The sequence below is a fragment of the Coptis chinensis genome, chromosome 2 (assembly GCF_015680905.1).
Source record: "Coptis chinensis isolate HL-2020 chromosome 2, ASM1568090v1, whole genome shotgun sequence".
NCBI lineage: Eukaryota > Viridiplantae > Streptophyta > Magnoliopsida > Ranunculales > Ranunculaceae > Coptis > Coptis chinensis.
The window spans coordinates 104,959,221-104,979,268 of record NC_141457.1 but is presented as its reverse complement, the minus strand read 5'-3'; the positions used below and the strand labels follow the sequence as shown (position 1 = coordinate 104,979,268).

General features: G+C 37.0%; 1 long non-coding RNA gene across 1 annotated transcript; it reads left to right on the top strand.

The window, feature by feature from the left end:
* Positions 1-2,721: 2,721 nt before the first annotated feature.
* Positions 2,722-3,896, top strand: LOC147520020 (uncharacterized). Its single transcript, XR_015214351.1, has 3 exons — positions 2,722-3,077; positions 3,532-3,629; positions 3,789-3,896. It is a non-coding gene; the product is annotated as an uncharacterized LOC147520020 (long non-coding RNA).
* The last annotated feature ends 16,152 nt before the right edge of the window (positions 3,897-20,048 follow it).

The following is a 20,048-nucleotide window of genomic DNA, read 5'->3' as shown; positions in this document are numbered from 1 at the left end:
TATGACAGTATTTGGTATGGTTTCATTTTCAGTTTCTATTTGTGGGCGATCTTTAGGCATAGTCATTTGGTTATGAACTACTCGCCTTAAACGAAGGGTAGTGACTGCCTGTATGTCCCCTGGAGTTATATTACCATTACACTTAATACTTTTTATTTTGAAGGCAGTGTTTGTTGACTTAGGATTAGGCATTGTTTGACCTGGAAACACTCCTGTTTGGTTATTATTTTGGTTAGGAGACATGTCAATAACCTTTTGGCACAAATACTGCATCATTTGCATCGTTTGTTTCATCATATTAGAGTTTTGATCATGCTGATCTTTCATCACGTTGGAGTTTTGTTGCATAATTTGATTTTGTTTTTCCAATAAGGTCACTACTATTTTGTTTGTAGATGGTTGAACTAGAATTAAAGATTGTTGAGCGTTCATGTCTTGATGTTGATAGTTCTGGGTCATGGGTACTAAACCTCTATTCTGATTACCTAAGTTTTCTTATCTTTGATGTTGGGTTAACTGGTTGAACTTTAATGGTTGTGGTGGTGGTTGTGCATAGACAAGAGGACAATAGAAGTTGGAATGCTCAAGACTAAAACAAACATTCACTACACCATAACAGCATTTTTGTGACAGGGGTATTTTTGGTTTTGTGACGCCAAAGTGGCGTCAGAAAGGATGTGACGGCATGTAGGCGTCAGTTTGTGGTTTTAGCGTCACTATAATTCAAAAACATATTTTAGTTTATTTAAAAAATGGATAAAAAAATAGTGACGACAAATAGGGGTCAGAGTTATTTTTATAAACTGCCACAACTAAAACACGTGTTAGGCATGTGACATGAGATGAGGGCGTCAAGTTTCACTTCTCAGCGGTTTCATTTTTCTTCTCGACCTCATCTCTCTTTTTTCTCATCTCAAACCCCTAAGCATAGAATCAATCTCTTTCTTCTCGACTTCACTTTCGCTAGTCATTTGTTTGAGATAAGGTCTTGAACAATCTCTTACCAAAAACTATAAATAAATAAATTAAAATAAAAACACTACCAGAATTGTTGAATTAGGATGACCCATTAAGACATAAATCCTCGTCTTTAAATTTAGGGCCGGGATTTTGAGTCTCAAAATTAGAAACCCGTCGCCGGGCTTTGGCCAAAAAATAAGCGAACCACGTTTTTTGTCCTTAATCTAAGAAGGGTGAAAGTGTCTCTAGTTTGCTTCGATGCCGTTGCTACTCAACTGAACCCTATTTCCCTTCAAAAATAAAGTTTAGCATTAATTCTTCGTTCAGCTCCATAAACCAGTGTGCTTCATCTCCTTCCTATTGCTTCAAGGTATACTTTTTCTTCTCAATTAATTGGAGACACTCTATTTAATTGTTAATAGCATTTGGATTGATTTTTTCTTTTTTCTTTTTGTTTGTTTGTGGGTTAGGGTTCAAAAAATTGGTTGAGCGGTGCTGAGAAATTGATTTTCGTGTTGGGGTTGACAAGAAAATCCTAGAACGTGTTGCGTCACACTCATTTGGAGCAGAAAATTCCAATGTTAAATTATACTCAGATTAGCTTAACATGATGTATGACATTGTAGTAATTATTAGCAGGAAAAACAACAGCTGCAAATAAAGATAAGGATAAGAAGAAGCTTGTTTCTCATTCATTCACGAATTTGGTCTTGGTACATCTTATTTTCTTTTTTGGTTTTATGGTTTATTTGAGTAAAAAATGGTAAAATTTTGAATTATTTACTTTAAGTAAGTAATTTAGGGATTTTTTGAAGGAATTAGGAGTTGGGGATTGAGTTGTTAGTGAGTTTATTGTGGTATTTGTTATAAAGGTTGGTTTTTATGGGTGAACTTGGTTGGAGAGAATCTAGGTGTTGAGATTGCTGTCAAGGAATTGAGAACATGTGGTTTATGTTGAGGCATTTTTTACTTAATTAGCATTTTTGCAACTTTTGTCAAGTCGGAATGCATACAAACATATCTAAATTCATACATAAAGATTTCAAATTTTATTTATATAGATTATTTTTGAATGCATTACGTGATTTTGCATCTAAATCTGAGTTACGCAATCTTGATTTCTGAGCTCAATTCGATGAGGCTCACTTGATATATTAGATTCGTCTCAAGCCTTTGTTTATGGTTTTCCAATATACACAATAATGGAATTAGTATTGTTATTAGTAGTATGGTCTTTAAAGGGTGAATGTGGTAAATGTAACTGTTCAGATGGAGGACATGGTTTAGAAAAGAGGATTCACACATTATGATTTGGTTGCTTATGATGATATGATGGAATTAGGAAGTAACTACTAAAGAGTTTCCATGTAGGCCTTAATTTAACCCTTTTGTTTATGTTTAGATAATTTTCAAGTATCCGGTCTGCTTTGCTAGATCAAATATCAAAGCACATGGTGCTTGGTTAGAACTTAGAAGTGAAGTTAGGAAAGAGTTGTCCATAGAAAATTCAGAAGTCAAGGCATGACTCTTTACTATTTTGGTAGTTAGAGCATTCATACAGGATAGATTCTGATTGAGGTAGGTTTACTGATTTTTGTAACACAGTGGTGGAAGTTGGTTGTAAAAGCAAGAGGGAGCTTAAATTCCAGTAGTTAGGATGCCTATAGTCATGCGGTTTTAAGTTTTAACTAGCTTATACCACTTAAAGGTTTAAAAATCCTTTGTGCCTTGAGAACTTCAATTGTGCACTTATCATGTTAATTTAAAATTTTATTTATTTACTTCTTTTAGTTGAAGAAATCCTTGAAGGGAAGGAAGAAGAACTAGAGAGGGCTTCTAACACCTTCCTCTAACAAAATTCCACTTTAGGGAGCCATTTTGTCTTATTAGTGAACTAGAGAGGGCATTCTTGTATTTAACTCTTTAAATAGCATCATTACTATTGTTGCTTTGCTTTTCCCATCTGTTATCACATGTAATTGTGTTAGGTATCTTCAACTACTGAAAAATCTCTCTTAAAGAGTTAAGTAATGGTACTTCTCATCCCGGACTTAATGAAAAGCCAATTGAGAACATTGCAGCTATTCGAATTCAAACTACATTTCGGGGATACAAAGGTAAGTCACAATGTTTTTATCAACCTTCATTCTTTGCATTACATCCTATTAATTATTCAAGTCGTTTTACTCAACAGAAGCCATAATTGTACTTTGGGTCGTTTTTTATTTTCTATTTTTTAAGTAAGGCCCAACAGCTGGAACTTGAGAACCAACGACTAGGTACTGAAGCCGTACTAGTCCTAGTTAGCTTGGTACATGTCTGAGTCTCCGCGAATAGCCGCTAACTAGTAGTTAGTGCTTCCCCATATGCTACTATATTCGCCGACTTTCATAAGTATGTCTGAGACTCCTAGTATAGGTCTGACTTACCCTTCCGGCCGGTGCCTTTAGGTAAGCATAGCTGAAAAAGAAACCCATTTCATATAGATCGAGACTTGTAGCTTGATTCTTTACTCATTCCATACTGGTAAGAATTGCAGGAAATCATTCTATAACACTTTTTCTTCTCCAGGATATCCGACGATCAAGACAATTCCCGTCAAACTCTTTCATTTAATAGAAGTGAATTCTTATTCTTACGAAGCTGGTCTTTCAGAAGAGTTTATTAAGGTATGTAGATACAATTTAATGTATTGTCTCTATTGTTTCTTAGTGTGTTGAGTTAATTTTAAGTTCCAAATGAAATGCTTCTAGGATTAGTATAAAATTTTATTGTTAGAATGGTGGTTTTCTCTAAATGAATATATGATGTGCGTGTGATTCCTTCAGGTGGCAGCACCTTTAGAGACTTTGGGCAAGGCAGTAGCTGAGCTGCAAAAAAACAAACCAACTTATATTGGTAATGAGTAAATACCCTATTGTTATTACCTTTAATGTTTGTCTATTGGTTTTAGACGGTTCTTTGTTTTGATGCACTCTTGCAATTGGTTTCAGGAATGGATTCTGAGTTTGAGTGGGGCGAGGTTGAAGCATTTGTGAGACGACTTGATGGTTCATTGTTCAATTGGTGTGAGCATTTTTGTTGCTTTACTCATCGCTTTATGGAATTGTGAGTACTCATGTGTCATTTAGTTTCAATAGTTTTTCTTATGCCATTTCGTGAAAAATGCGTGCTTTTGGTTTGTTCAAATTGCTCCATTCTAACCTTTTGGTTATGCCATTCTAGACATTCATTCTAAGCTTGTTTTGTTTTGTCTTTGTGTCTTTGGGTGGAGTGTGTGTTGGGTCTTTGCTACTTGCTATTCTTTGGGTGTTCTTTGCTGCTGCTTGCGCCATGGACTGCTTCTTTGCTTTGGTGTTGGTGTTGCTTTGGGTGTTGTGTCATTGCTTTGCCATGGACTCCTTGGTGCTTCTTTGTTATTGGTATGGCTGTAACAAGCTGAGACGCAGCGGCAGCGGTATGAATTGAGGGATGCCTTTCCTCCTTTGTTCACAGTTAAACAAATAGTATCCATCCTTTTCCGTAGGGATTCAATTATATGAAATTAATTTGTTCATGTAATGTAGGATGAGCTCCTAAAACTTTTTATTTTGTCGTCCATCTCCTTTTCTCATGTATTTTCGGATAAAATTAGTTTTGCTTGGAAGTGTTGCTCTCAGGCATTCTAAGTTGATACCCTTAATGTAGTTTTAATTTCAATGCCAGACATTAGTATAAAGAGAAGTTTATGTACAACAAGTTGGAACTAACTCTTATGTTGAAGTTCATATTTCATTTAACTGCCTTCCAAATGTTGCAGGTTTTTGTGTTTCTGGAAGCTGAATATGCAACTCCACAGAATTCTTTGAATCAAGTAAGTTCTGGCAACGTTAAATTTTTAACTCTGTGAAGTGTGCAGAATTGTAGCTAAGTTACTAAACTGGTATTGAGCTTTACTCTATATAGTTTTCTTTTGAATTCAATATTATTTTTGGTTGTGATGATTTAATTTTTCTAATCTTTACTTTTAGTTGTGAACCTTTCATTTCAATGAAGTCTTTTAGCTTGTTAGCATTTTAATCGTTTGAACTTGAATTTGTTTGTTGGTTTTTGAGTAAAGGTTGTTCACTCGTCTTTTTTTTCTTGGACTTTCTATTATGGCCAGAGAGAATGAATTCAGGTTATCACCAAGTTGGATATTACAACATGGTTTAGTTAATCCTAAATTGATGGACTTGATTTCTAGATGGGTTGGTTTGTAGTTTAGAGTAGTATAATGGATAGCAAAAGGGTTGAGGAATCATTTTTATTGCATGGATATGTACTCTTTTATGGTGAAATAGCCCTCACTAAGTCGAAATATATTACTTCGTTGTTTTCAGGTTGATTATGTAGCAATGTATAGAAAGATTGTTGCCCATGCTACACACCAAACTATCTAGTAAGCCATGTATTTTCATCCATGTACCTACACAACCACTCGGAGTAGATGGGTGATTGTTTTAACTGGATGGGACAATGGATGCTCATAGGTGATTTCAAGTAGGTTATTTAGTGTTGTTGCATTCTACTTGTAAGCAAGCTTTAACACGTTTAGGCTATTGAACCTTCGACTTTGGTTGTGTACTCTGGGTTACGAGTTATTACATCAAATGGAGCCATATATTAACCAGGTTTGTTATGCTTTCTTACTAGCTACTTGGTTCAGTTTGGTTGCAATTATAATTTGGATTCACACCATGATCACTTTTGTTCATTGTTGTTATCATCACCATCATTGTTATTTGGTTCTATGGGGTCAGCCCGCCTGGTTTCTCAAGAGTCACTTCGTTACGGTTATGGTCGGTTACCTGCGGGGTTGGTGATGTTAGTCCTCCGGCCGGGGTTGACTATGATGTGGACGCTTATGTGGTTTTGTGGAACAAAGTTTATCTTTATAGAGGTGGTAGCTTCGTGTGATGTGTGGGACAACACACATGGTAATGGCATGTCATGTTTCTTGTTTAATACTGTTCCTTGGGTTGTAACTTGTCGACAACAATGTCTCTTGTTTTTTTTTTTTTATTTATTTATTTATTTTTGATAAGAATTGGTTGCAAATATTGTACTTCCATTTCTCATATCTGCCTAAGAAGTTTTTGGATACACTTTTGTATGGTTCAAAGATACACCTTTATATATATGATTTATTTAATGTCTATTTGAAAGCTGAGAAACACTTGAATGCAGTGATACTAACACTTAGCTGAATTTTTTGTTTATCATATTATTTATTTGTTCAACATTTTTATGCTTTGTAGATCGGTTTGTTAATCGCTTGCTTATGTACATGGTGTTATTGGAGTTTGTCATCGTGACATTAAACCACAAAATTTATTTGTGAGATTCTGCTCCTCAATGTTTACCCTTTACTTTAAAGGATGTGTATTGACTGCAATTTATGTTAGTTTTATTTGGGTATAATTGTTTCAAGTCGACCTTTGAAGTCTTGTTTGTTGTAGGTTAATCCTCACACCCATCAACTTAAGATATGTGATTTGAGGAAGCGAGAGAAGATGGTAAGTTGTCAAACAATAGTTTTATAGCCCTACTTGGGTTATGATATGATAAGGCTTGACATTGATATTTTTGTTATATAGGTTTTGGCGAACCCAATATATCATACATATGCTCAAGATATTATAGGGCTCGGGAACTAATATTTGGAGCTATAGAATACACGACGACCATTGATATGTGGTCCATTTGGATGTGTCTTAATTTGAGCTTCTCCTTGGGACAGGTTTGTGTACTTATCGACTTGATTAAAAAAGGGCAAAAAGTTATTTCTTTCCTCTTATGTATTGCTTGCAATTTAGTACATAACATCAACTTTAATGGAAATTTGATGGATTAAACATGATATTTGTCCAAATTTCAACACTAGGGTGGGCTGAAAACATTGGCATATTCGATTTTGGGTAAAAATATTGTGTCTACTCTTGGAGAAATGATGTTTTTGGTGGTATTTATTGGGTGAGTGTTTATTCGAACCACATCTTGTTTTATTAATTGTTTGATATATTAGGAAAGGAAACAAAACTAGAGCCTTTTCTTGTGGTATTCTTGTATGATTCACATTTTAAATTTGTGATTAGTGTATCCGGGCCATTCGAGGCACTTCCTTTATAAATTTTTATCCCATTATGGATTTTGTGCATATATTTGCCTGAGAAATCTGTATGGCCATGACAAAGTTGTAGTGGGTGCCTTTGCTCATTATTGGACTAACCATCCTATTGACTTGTTTTGTTGCTTCCGTGGATCCTTAGCGTGTATATTGACTAGTCAATAGCTTGTTTTAGTGGTTCCTTAGCTTGTATTGACTAAGGTATAGTTTAAATGAATCTTTTTCTTTTTATGAAGGGAAAATGCACATCACCGAGAGATCCAGAGTTGCCGGCTTGGTCCGTGGTGTGTATGTTTTAGAGCGAGACCGCTTTGGAGAATCGTCAAGGACCCCATGCTCTTGCTTCTTAGGATGTGATCTTGAGTTGTTATATAGGGATTATATTGAAATAGTATGTTGGTAGATTCTGCTATATCCATACATCTATATCTTTTAAATGTTTTTCATTTAGTGATATATATACTTAGTCAAATTTTGGTGATGGTTATGACTAAGATTTTCCTTGTGTATAATTGTTTGTCAAGTCTTAATTATATTATGTGTTTGGGGTATATGTGGTTGTATTTATGCAGGCGATTTTAGGGGAAAAAAAATATAAATATTATGATGGAAACCAAAAACAAATAATATTTTGTGACGCCTGACAGGTGTCAGTAAGCATTTCTAAAAAAAGACAAATTTATAATTACTGACGGTATATAGGCGTCAGTAAGTATATCTAAAAAAAAAAGACAAATTAATAATTACAGAGGCATTAGTTTGTTTTGGCGCCAAGTTATAGCGCCAGTTTTTGGGGGGATTTGAAAGTTCAATAGTGACGACAATACACCAATTTAGTGACGACGTGGAGGCGTTAGTAATACAATTTTAATGACGGTGTAGAGGCGTTAGTAATGCATATTTAGTGACGGAGTAGAGGCGTCAGTAAATATTTCAATTGTGACGGCATATTGGCGTCACAAATATTTCTGACATCAACACAGACGCCTAAATTCCAACGCCTCCTAGGCGTCACAAAAAATAATTCTGACGCCTCCTAGCCATCACAAAAGTGCTGTTCTATTGTAGTGATTACAACGAGTAGATTTAATGTTCATGATTGGAGTGGGTTGTTGTTGAATAGAGATGACATCTATCTTTTTAGTGAGGGCATCGATAAGAGTTTTAAGCTCGGAATCAGGTTTAACCTCAAAATAAGAAGGAGTGGAGCAGGAAGAGTCGTTACCTCCCCAATTGTTGTTCCTCTTAGTTTGATATTCTAAGAATGTATAAGCCTCCAAGGCTCCTTTACTAAGAAAACTATCCCCAGTCATGATATCTAGAACCTCCTTATGACGATGTAAAAGCCCCTTGAAGAAGGCATGAACAAGCGTGTCCTTCGCAAGATTATGATGCAGGCATTCAATAAGAAGATCAGTGAAACAATTCCAGGCCTCTGAAAAGGATTCATGAGGATTCTGGCGGAAGAAATGAATCTTTTGAAGCATTTTATCTGTCTTCATCAGTGGTGGGTAAAACTGTTCCATGAACAATTAAACAAGATTAGCCCATGAGTCCATAGAGTTTGTCGTTTGGGCAGTTAACCAAGACGCTACCTTGTCGGCTAGGGTGAAAGGAAACACCCTAAGTTTAACTTGATCCGGACTTACGCTAGGATGATGGAATGTAGTGAGAACTTGTTCTATCCTACTAGGTTAAATATATTAGGGGGAATTCGAAAATCCCCTAAACCATGAAAAACCGGTAATAAGTTAAATATATTAGGGGGAATTCGAAAATCCCTCACTAGGTTTGCAAGAATGATGCACGACTTAGGACCATCGTTTAGGGCTTTATAAAAATCAGAGAGAGGAGTCTCTTGTTCTTTAACCATTGATGCAGGTGTAGTGTGTGAAATTCTAGATAGGCATATGGTATTTATGTCTACAAAAAATAAGCCTGATTATACTAGAATTAAAACTCCTCTGACAGAAGAGGTGAGGAGTGGAAGAAGGAGTACCTGAATGCCTCCTTGCTACGCGTTTGAATATCGTCTTGTATACGTGATCTCAGTGTTTGTATGATGTTAGAAACACTGAATAACTTGAAGAAATGAAAATTTGGACTAATCTATGAAAATTGGGCTGCTCCAGAAGAGGGCGCGGGTCGCGCTCAGAATGGCCTTGGTAGGGCGCGGGTCGCGCTCATGTCTAACTCAAGTTCCAGGTAGTTGAGCGGGGGCACGCTTGGAAATAGGCTATCTAGGGCGTGGGGCATGCTCCAAAAAATTTGAAATTTTTACAGTAGTTTTCTAAGACGTCTATCAAGTAGTCTGTAAAATTTCAGATCAATCGGAGCTATAAAAGTCCTTTTATTGCCCTTCAAAGGTTCTGAAATAGTTTTCGGACACAATACAAACAACTGAATGGTTAACCAATCAAAACAGAGATAAAAATTGCTAAACTTTTACTGGAGACTCCTGACAGATCATGAGTATTCCTGTAAAAATGTTAGAGCAATTGGAGTTATACAAACCCTCCTTATCGGCTGTTGTTCTAGAAATTAAATGTTTGCAAAACTGCAGAAACACACTGGAAACACTATACTAGTTAGGTGGTCAAAACAAATAAAAAACTCGAAATATTTTTACTGCAAACTCCTGACTTAGGATAGATACTTCTGTAAAAAGTTTAGAATTTTTCGAACTGCCTAAGTAATATTACTTGTCTGTTTTTCAAGAACTTATGGTTTGAAAACTGAAATGCAGCACTGTAAAGATCGTATTAGTTCAATAGGTAAAACAACTAGGAAAAATCTAACAAAATTACAGTAAATCAATAACACCTTAAGGATTACGCCTGTAAATTTTCAGAATTTTTCAAGATTTACAAATACCTTTACTGCAGTGTTTTCCTCTGTGAATCTGCCCCTATGCCTAAAATAGTGAACAGTAACGAAAATTCAAGAAATAAGAATGAAAAATTAAAAGAGTTGGTGGGTAGAGAATGGGGGATTGCCCATTGGATTTAAGCAATTGAATTCTTGTCTTGAACGAGATTAAGATGGCAACGGTTTTGATAAATACAAATTTATGTAAACTAACTATCTATGCGTAAACACAAATAATCAATTAACTAAATAAGTGTTTAATCAATATTCCTACTCTCAAATAATGAAGTAATATAGAGAGTACGGTTTCGTTCCACTCATAAACCATCAAGACATAAATAGAATTCAACTAATCAAATAAAAGGAACAATAATGAGAGTAATTATAATAATATGAAAACAATAATTTTAAGAAGCTAAAACACTGTTTATAATGATGAGAAGAATAATTAGAGAGGGGAAATTCCACCATGCAATTCGATTGGCTATTAGTTAGTCATCGAATCGAATATTGATCCCTAGTGAATACCAAGTCCTATTGAATCAAGGTTCCACTAGCATGAGAGTTTAGCTCCACCACAAATCTCTTTGATGGTGGCTATAAACTCTAGTTCATCATTATGAGGTTTATCTCTAAACACTCATAATAATGAACTTGAAATTCTATTCTAAATAACAACTATTCTAACAAGCAATCATCCTCACATGGCTTCTTTAACCTCCTCTAATGGAGTTTTTAGCCTAGTTTCATTGGATGAACAATATCAAAACAATAAAATGAAGACATTAAATTAAAGAGGCAAGAATTGAATATTAAACTAAAGGTTATTATTGAAGGATTTAATGGAGGCTACAAATCTAAATCTAAATTAAAACAAGGTAATAGAATTAATTACTTGAATTCTAAAACTAATTGTGATTCGAAATAATAATCTACTTTGTTCTAACACTAATTAATTGAAGGTAAAAACTAGATCTAAAATAAGCTATATGGAACTAATTAATGGAGTCTAACCTAATTTTCTAATCTAGATCTAGGTAATCTTAAGAGTTAAGTCTTCTCCATACAAATGGAGGAGACAAGATCCACTTTTTCGTGCATGGGTTGAGGAGCCATGTTTTGGGCCGGAAAATCGAGCCCAAAACCTAATTTTTTCAGTCCATAGGGGCCTTTTCAGCTGGATTTGACTTCTATGGACTGTTCGCCTACTTCTGCTCCTTTGATTGGGTCAAGTCTTGGACCATTGGAAAGCTCTTTCCGAGTTGGTCGTTTTGACATAAGGTAGGCCCAAGTCTGAGGTCTGAGTCTAAAGATACGACCTTCGGAAGTTCTGTTAACTTTTATGTGCTGTTTCTGCCTGCATTAACTTTGACTTTTTAGCTTTGACCGGGCTTTAAAAAGGCTTTTTCTCCTTGAATCTTGACCTTTTATCATAGAACTTCTTAGCGACCAACCTTTGCTCCTTTATCTCGCAAAAGGGACGCATTTATGCACATATTCGACTCCAATGCCTGTAATACACAAAAGCACGATAACAGTACCAACTCTTACTTATTAATCACATAATTGGTCTAAAACAATATTGTTAAAGGGGTTAAAACTATAGTTTTGGACTCTTATCATTAATCCAATGAACCATGACCAGACTTATTTTTCAATCCTTTAATTCAATATTGTGTTTTGCCACATTGCACTTCATAAAGGTTTCATTGTCTTATATACAATTGAATAGTTATGGCTGGTGAGATAAGGTAGACTATCCGGGTTTTTCCTAATTCTGCTATTGGTTTAATGTTTTAATCGTAGATGATTTTATTTTTCTAAAGTCTTAATCATAATTAAATGATTTAATGAATTTCCTTGAACTTGGGTTCTTTATACACCAGATTAAGATACAACAAGTTTTATTATTCCTCCAATGACCATGAGCTAATCCCCCCGGGGGAGGGTTATGCTACTCGTATAAGAATCCGGATTGACTCTTTAATGTTATAGAATCACTGCTTAGGAATTAGGCATAGATTAGACATCCGATCCTAAAATGACTGAGACTGTACAAAGTTGGAGTGCTGATGCTCCAGAACAGTCTCGTGCGCGACCCAAAATGTCTCCCGCACAACTCTATGGTGTCAGACAACTCTCCAATTTGTCCAGCTGATGTGGAATCGAGCCAGGAGCTGAAATGATATTCCAGAGATAAAATATTAGTTCAATTCCTTATGCTAGTGCGATGCGGCTAATAGATGTGGGCATGCGCTAGGGATCAATACTCGACGTTGTCTCCGAACACGAGACGAATTAGAGATGTAGTGATGTGGTAATATAAACTGTTGAAAAATGATTCTTGTATGAGTATGATTAACTCTCTCCCTGTTTCTCTATTTTTGTTTATCTACATCAAAATCACCGTAGTAATTTACATTATTTGCATTACCATTAATTTAATTAAACCAACTAAAAAACCTAAAATCCTACTCACAAAAAGTTGTAATTCCAGTTGTGAACCCTTCCGGGCTCTAAGGTTTGGACGATCCCTTACTCGACCTATCCTACCAAACCCACATGAGTAAGGTAACTTGACTAAAACGTATGACTATACAGACTTTGGACTTTGGACTTTTTGGTCTTTGGACTTCGGACTGTGGACCTCGGACTTAAGAAACTAAGTAATAAAACCAATAAACACGAATAAGCGTTTTTATCAAATGGCGCTGCTGTCGGGGAAGGACTCTGGACTTAACGTAATAACTGGAACACATCACATAAAACCCCCTCCCCTACCTCTTCAATTTTTTTAATTTCCATTTCTTTTGCAATACTAACGTATTACGTATCGGTTTGCCCCAACTTTTTCTACTAATAGATATCTGTGAACCAGATCTTGTTTATTTCTATTAGCACAGTTTAAATATTCCGTATGAACTTAAAGTACTGAACTGACAAAAGAGTCTTGGACGAGACTAAATTAGTAACGCGCGAGACTAACCTGGAGTATCAACACTCCGGTTTTAAGTACAGGCCACTTTCTTTTTCAGTACTCTTTTGGACTCTCTTGTCCAGTTTTTCCAGTAAGTTCACGAGCTCGGGAGTTAGTTCGATCGTGCACGAGGAAACGCGAGACACCAGGTTTCAAATCCTTAAACTCCTCAAACTTTGTTGAGGATATTATTTGGTTGTTACTATAACCTGTTTTACCTTGCATGTTTGTGTGTGGCATAAGAACTCTTTGCATATAAATGTGGTTCGTCATTACATATTCACGTTAACACGATCAATATGATTAGAATATATTTGGATGTATGTGTAGTTTCAAACCACCTACTCAAAATATTTTTGTATGTGTATGTTACATCAATTCACGTACGCGGTATTCATTTGTATGAGTTTTGCTCGACATTCCCTAGCTCACATATAATTTACATATAGTTGTGCATTATAAGTAATATAGATTTGCATGTGTGGTATGCTGCGTAAACTAGTATATGTTAATTAGTTTCTATTTTGGCATCTATCGTTTTTAATTGCATATTTAGTAATCACGTCTCCATAATACATTTAATTTAAAACTAAAAAATAAAAAAAAAAATAAAAAAAAAAAAAAAAAAAAAAAAAAAAAAAAAAATAAAAAAATCATAATAATTAAAATTTCATCTTAATCATCTTAATAACACCCCGCATAATACACCATCATAAATTATCATCCTATTCCATCAGTGCGTAAGAAACTTGAAAAAAATTGAGGTTGCCTAATTAAGGAACGTGCTAGCATGAACAACCTCCCTCAATTCTCTCAGGTAACCTGGCTATTGGAATATTCACACGTTATCCTAGCTTACCTTCTCAAGTTAGCAATAGCTCAGGAAGACGTGTTTCACCTCTCTCTTTCCTTAATTCTAAAACCTCTAGTCATAATTCGTTCCTTATGAGCCTTAAATTAAAATTTGTATTAGACTACGGTCTGGGAAACATAAGGAATTAGAACATACATATCGTCGTCGAAAATACAATAAACATCTGCTTATGCTATCTCCTAGACATAGTTCATCCTCCGTAAACCAACCTCGTCAAACATCTCCATTGCCGTTATCTCCCGTAATTATGGCCCAGGAAAATCCCACAGTCGAGAAACCCCTTTCGGATTTCTATACTGCCTTACAAGAAGGACCTGCTTCTTGCATTAAACTCGATGCTATTGTAGGTGATTTTCGAATTCCGCCAAATATTTTCGGTTTGTTACCTGTTTACCATGGTCTAGACCATGAAAAACCGTACAATCACCTTCGTTGGATGCAACAAGTAGTCACCACTTTCCGCCATCCGACTGTTACCAACGAACAAGTCTTGCTTAGGTTGTTTCCCTTCACCTTAGCTGATAAAGCTTCGGTTTGGCTCACAGTGGCGCCGCAATCCATTGACACAAGGGCCAAACTCGTACAAGCATTCATGATAAAGTTCTATACTCGAAGAAAAACTACGAGATGCTTCAAAAGATTCAATTCTTTCGCCCGGCACCCACGGGAATCCCTCGGGAAGCATGGAGCAGATTTCTCGATCCGCTTCTCGAATGTCCCCATCATCAACTTCGACAACATTTGTATTAGTCCGTTCATTCTTTAATGGTCTCTCTGACCATCAAAAGGAAACCTTAGATATCATGAACGTCAGTTGTTTCATGGACAAGGGTGCTACTGAAGCATACACTTTTCTTGAGAAACAGGCTTCACGAAGCACCCATTGGGGAAACACTAATTCTTCCAGATCTTCTAAAGACATTCCTACCAAAGTTACATCTATGTTCGAGATCAAATCCGATCCGGAATTAAGAACTCTAATCAAGTCCTTAAACAAAAAGGTCGATTGTAACGCCCGTATTTAAAATACGTAATTATTAATTAATTAATTAATTTAATTATTTATTTAAAATTGGTTGGATTGGATTTGAGATATGTGGGCCTGGTTTTTGGGCCCGAGTCTGCGTTGGGCTTGGATTTCAAACCCAAGTATATATTCGTATTGTTCTGGAAAATAAGGTTCATAGAGAATAAAATAATAAAAATGGAGGCAGAGCTAGAAACTCGTTTGCTGGAGGGTGGAGCGCGACGATTCGGGCTAGGAGGATTCGTGGAGCTTGGGATAAAGGTGAGTAGCTATTTTTGCTATTTCACCGGATTTATAGTTTTCGTATATCGGTGTATACTGTCTAATATTTCTGTTTTTTTTATACTACTCATTGTCTTGTTTTTATTCGACGTCGTGTTTGTCTTGTTAAAACTCTAGTCAAACATTGTCGAACTATAATACTGTGGGGGTGGCTATTTTAGTTGAACTGTCGAAGCTTCGAGGAGCGTTAATGGAGGCGCAAACCTTCTCCTCTGTAATATTGTGATATTGTGCCTTAAACTGTCGAAGCTCGGTCAAAGCTTGTAAGGGCGTTAATGGCGCCGGTGGTTGGGCTAACTGTCGAAGCTCGGTAAAAGCTTGTAAGGGCATTAATGGCGTCGGTGGTTGGGCTGTTTTTTGGGTTTAATTGGAGTGTGGGGCTTGTATCTAGACTAGTGTATAGTTGATTGTAGTATGTGGGGGGGCTGTTGAAAACTTGAAGAACCATTAATGGAGGTCGAAATTTTATAGATCTAGTTTTGAGGAAGTGTAGGGATTGAATGATTCGAGGTTTTCGCGTTTATTAAAGTGGTAGGGGATTTTACCCTCTTCGTTTTCGAGTATGTTGGGAGGGGTGGCGATCGGAATCGGTGGTGGCCGATTTTGGTGGCTGGAGGCAGAAGAAATTTGGAGAAGATGACTGTTGGTTGGTTTGGGCTTGGGCCTGGGTCGGTTTCAGTTCTTGGGCCTTAGCTTGTTTTGTTTGGGCCAGACCTATTTGGCTTAGTCTATGGGCCAGTTCATTTGTTGTTGGGCCCGATTCTATTTTGGTTTTGTTGGGCTAGTTTTGATTAAGTTGTGGGCCAGTTCAGTTTAAGTTTTTGGGCCTAAACATTTGTTAGTTATTGGGCCGGATTAATCTTGTGTTTTGGGCCAGTTCAGTTTAAGTTTTTGGGCCAATTTCTAATATTGTTTGGGGCCTGCCCATAGGGCTTTATAGAGATCCAAATGGGTCTTTCAACATTTAGACTTTTGGGCTCTCAGGTTTGGGCTCGGCTGGTTGGGTCCGAACCGTTTCCTTAGTCATGAGCCTATGAGCCATGCACCTTGACCTTAGCCATGAACCATGGCTATGACCATGAACCTGTTGAACATAGAAATGACAGTTTGACTTTGACAATGACAGTTTGACTTCGACCATGATGTGTTGACTTTGACCGTTGACTTTGACCATTGACCGTTGACTTTAACCGTTGACTGTGGAATGTTGACTTTTTCCAGTTTTTCTCATATTTAAGAATATGGACAAATATAATAATAAAATATTGTCGAAAATTATATAACGTTGTTTGTCATTATCTAATTAAGATTTGACGTGAGTAGTGTGTAAAACATATATATATTGGGCTTTGATTGTGGACTGTTGACTGTTTAATTGTGTTACGTTTTTATATATTAAATTGTATGGACAAATCAAATGTTAAAATACTGTGGAAGCTTGTATAAACTTGGTTGTCATTATCTAGGAAAGATTTGACGTTGATAGTTGGTATTTTTGACACGTGACGAGATAGAAACTTTAGGAGATATAATATTCCTAAAACGCTATAAAAATATATGCGATACGTTTGAAGTCACTATGACATTATATAATATGTTGGGATATATATATTAAATGCAATAGTTTTGGAGAAATAAAGGTATAAACGCTCCATTATTTTATAGGTGAGATGCTACTATGAGGTAGTATAGTAGGTGTGGATATTTTCCCACGGGATTATGGCTTAGTGCAATAATATATTGGCATGTGAAAGATGAAAGTGGTTAGGAGATATAATTGAGATATTTCTAAATATGGTGGCTTAGTGCAATAGGATATTTGACCTGCACGTGATATGGTGGAATTATTATGAGTCATAAATGTATGACACCTGAATAAATTACGTAATGAAAATCCTAGAACCTGACTACCACAACTCATGTGATTTGCCCTGTGTGGGCGTATGTGATATGATTGGCCCTTCCGGGCGTTTTGATGAATCTGAATGGCCTTTGGGCGTAAGTAATGTGATTGGCCCTTCTGGCGTTTCAGTGAATCTGAATGGCCTTCGGGCGTAAGTAATGTGATTGGCTCTTCCGGCGTTTGATAAAATTTGAATGACCCTTTTCCGGCGTAAACCCGAATAGTGGCTTGATTATTCCGTTCGCAAAATAGAGCGAGGCCAGCGATATTTTATGCGAATAGTGGCGATACTTGCATAATGGCTTTTCATGTGAGGGTTACGGTGTGCGGCATCCCGCCGAGTAGGTACACCACGGAGTGGTTCATTATGTGAGGGGAGGCATGTGGATGTACATGTTTGGCGTTGGGAAGCAATTGTGATAGCCAGGGAAACTAGGTAAGACATATATACGACGTGAATTTTAGGGACACACAAAGAAAGCCTTTAATTAATATAATTATGGTAATATGTTGGTTAATGATATATCGTTAGATAGATGATTGTATATGCTTGGCTGGTTATAGTTTAGTTAGAACCTAAGGTGCATCGCGGAGGAACTAAATGCCTTTTTATTATGCGTATGGTTTGTTGTGTGGTTTATGGGAAGTTAAGGTGCCTCAGTGGAGGAACTACCTGCCTTAATTGTTGTACTTAAGGATGTTGTATTAGTCGTTGAAAGTTAAGGCGCCTCGGGGAAGGAACTAACTGCCTTATGGATTGTGTATATATATGTATAAATAGATGTTGTATTTTAGAGCTACTCACACCAGGATTTTTATAATGCTGACCCGATTTGCATGTTTGCTTATCGGGTGTGTTCATTAAATGAACATAGTTGATAAGTATTGACAGGTTTAGTGTTGGAGAAGATTGGTTGCTGCTTGTGGTTTGTGTTAGCATCACATTTCAAAATAGACTTTGTTTTCCTTTGAGGTGATGTAGATTTTTAGTTGAGATAAGGTTATTTGCATTTTCATTTGTTAATTTTTGTAATGAAGAGGACTTTGGTTTAAGTTTAAAATTTTTATTGGTTTTTAAATTATCCACATATTTAAACTGTTTATGGGTTTTTGGGAGTTGAGAGTGCATCACACCTCGAAGATCGAAGAGTCGGGAACAAATATTGTTTTTCGAATTCTGTCAAAATTCGGGGTGTGACATCGATGCTCTTTCGGTACAAGTAAATGATCAAAAACCCAAACAGGTCATGGCTGCCAACGCTTCCCCATGTCCTCTTTGCTTAAGTCCTGAGCACGCCGATTCTTATTGTCCTTTGGTATACAAGTGCCCTCCCCAACCTTCTGAAGAGGCTTGTGCTTTCAACATCCCTAATGCACCTTGGCGACAACATCCGAATTTAGCTTGGGCACCCCCTGCCCAACAACAAGCTCCTCCGGGTGTCAACAACGCGTTCAGACGACCACCCCGCGAACTACAATTCCTATCGTCAAGGAAATCCTCCGCAATTCCAGCAAGGGCAAAGTAATTTTCCCAACAATGTAAATATAGGGTACCAAAACAACCGCAACCTTGTTCCCACTAATCAAGGATATGGCTACCAAAATCAACCCGTAAATAATAACCGTGAACTAGTTCCGCCGCTGCTCATTGGTACAATCCCGACTAATAAAACAATTTGAAACTTTTCGACATACATGAATTAACGAGAATCAAATCCTAGCTTCTATCCAACAGTCTCTTCAGCTGTTAGCTCAGGATAAAAGTCAAAAGGGCGTGTTCCCTGGCCAAGCAATTCCAAACCCTAAGCCTACAAACACGCCTTTGAACTCAACAATGCACCGGGATCTAGTAATCCAAGCCAGTGGTGAAGTAAATGCCATTACCACTCTTTCGTTCGGCCGAACCATCGACAATAAAAAACGTTATGCGGGCACGAGGAATCGACGGAAACCACGGGACGCCCTTCCAACTGGCGAACCTATAATGGACGGTTGTACCTTCCAATTCTACACCCACGCCCCCTTCACCGATCCTTATCGGCGATTTTGCCCGAAGCTTCGTTCCACGCCGTTTGGTAAAGAAAAACGTGATCTAACATTTCAATGAGATCCGTGAAACCTTAAAAATTTTGACCATAAACTTAAAACGCTTTTTAAGCATTTACCCAAGCATGCCAAGTTTTTGGGAAAGAACAAATGTTCCTCAACGTCGATTACCACTACCAATGGTGTGGTAGCATAGACCTGTGACCGAATTAACCGTATCTACCACGCGTTGGGCGACAAGTATACCGCTACCGCGACTTTTAGACCTAGGTGCCGGTGTTAACCTACTTCCCTACTACTTATTTAAGCAGTTAGGTCTTCATGAATTAAAACCAACCAATATGACTTTGCAACTCGCGGATCGCTCCATCAAGTACCCAAAGGGCGTAGTAGAGAACGTCATTGTCAAGGTCCAAGATTTTTACTACCCAGTTGATTTTGTCATTTTAGATACTGAAGTGGCTTGTGACTCCATTCCTATCATCTTGGGACGTCCTTTTATTGCAACTACTAACGCTCTCATCAATTGTCGGGACGATTTAATAACATTGTCTTTCGGGAACCTTTCTGTCGAACTCAACGTATTCAAATTAATGAAACAATTTCCCGATCCTATAATGGAGGGCGAGATTAGTTTGGTTGATAGACTGGAACATGATTATTTCACAAACTCTTTTCCCCCAGACGAGATACACCAATTTCTTTCTTTTTTGATAATCCTGAGTTTGATGATGACTCGTACATAAAGGATGTCCACACATTATTAGAGTCGGTACCACTATTTGATCCTACTATGCGTTGCAAACAGATTCAGAAGAACCGGATTCGCTCTTTTCCATTAAAGAGATGATCCCTCACGAATCCTTGATCCCCAATCCTCCAACTCCGGATTTAAAACCTCTACCCTCTTATTTGAAGTACGTGCATCTTGATCTCGATGGTAGTCACCCTATAATAATTTCT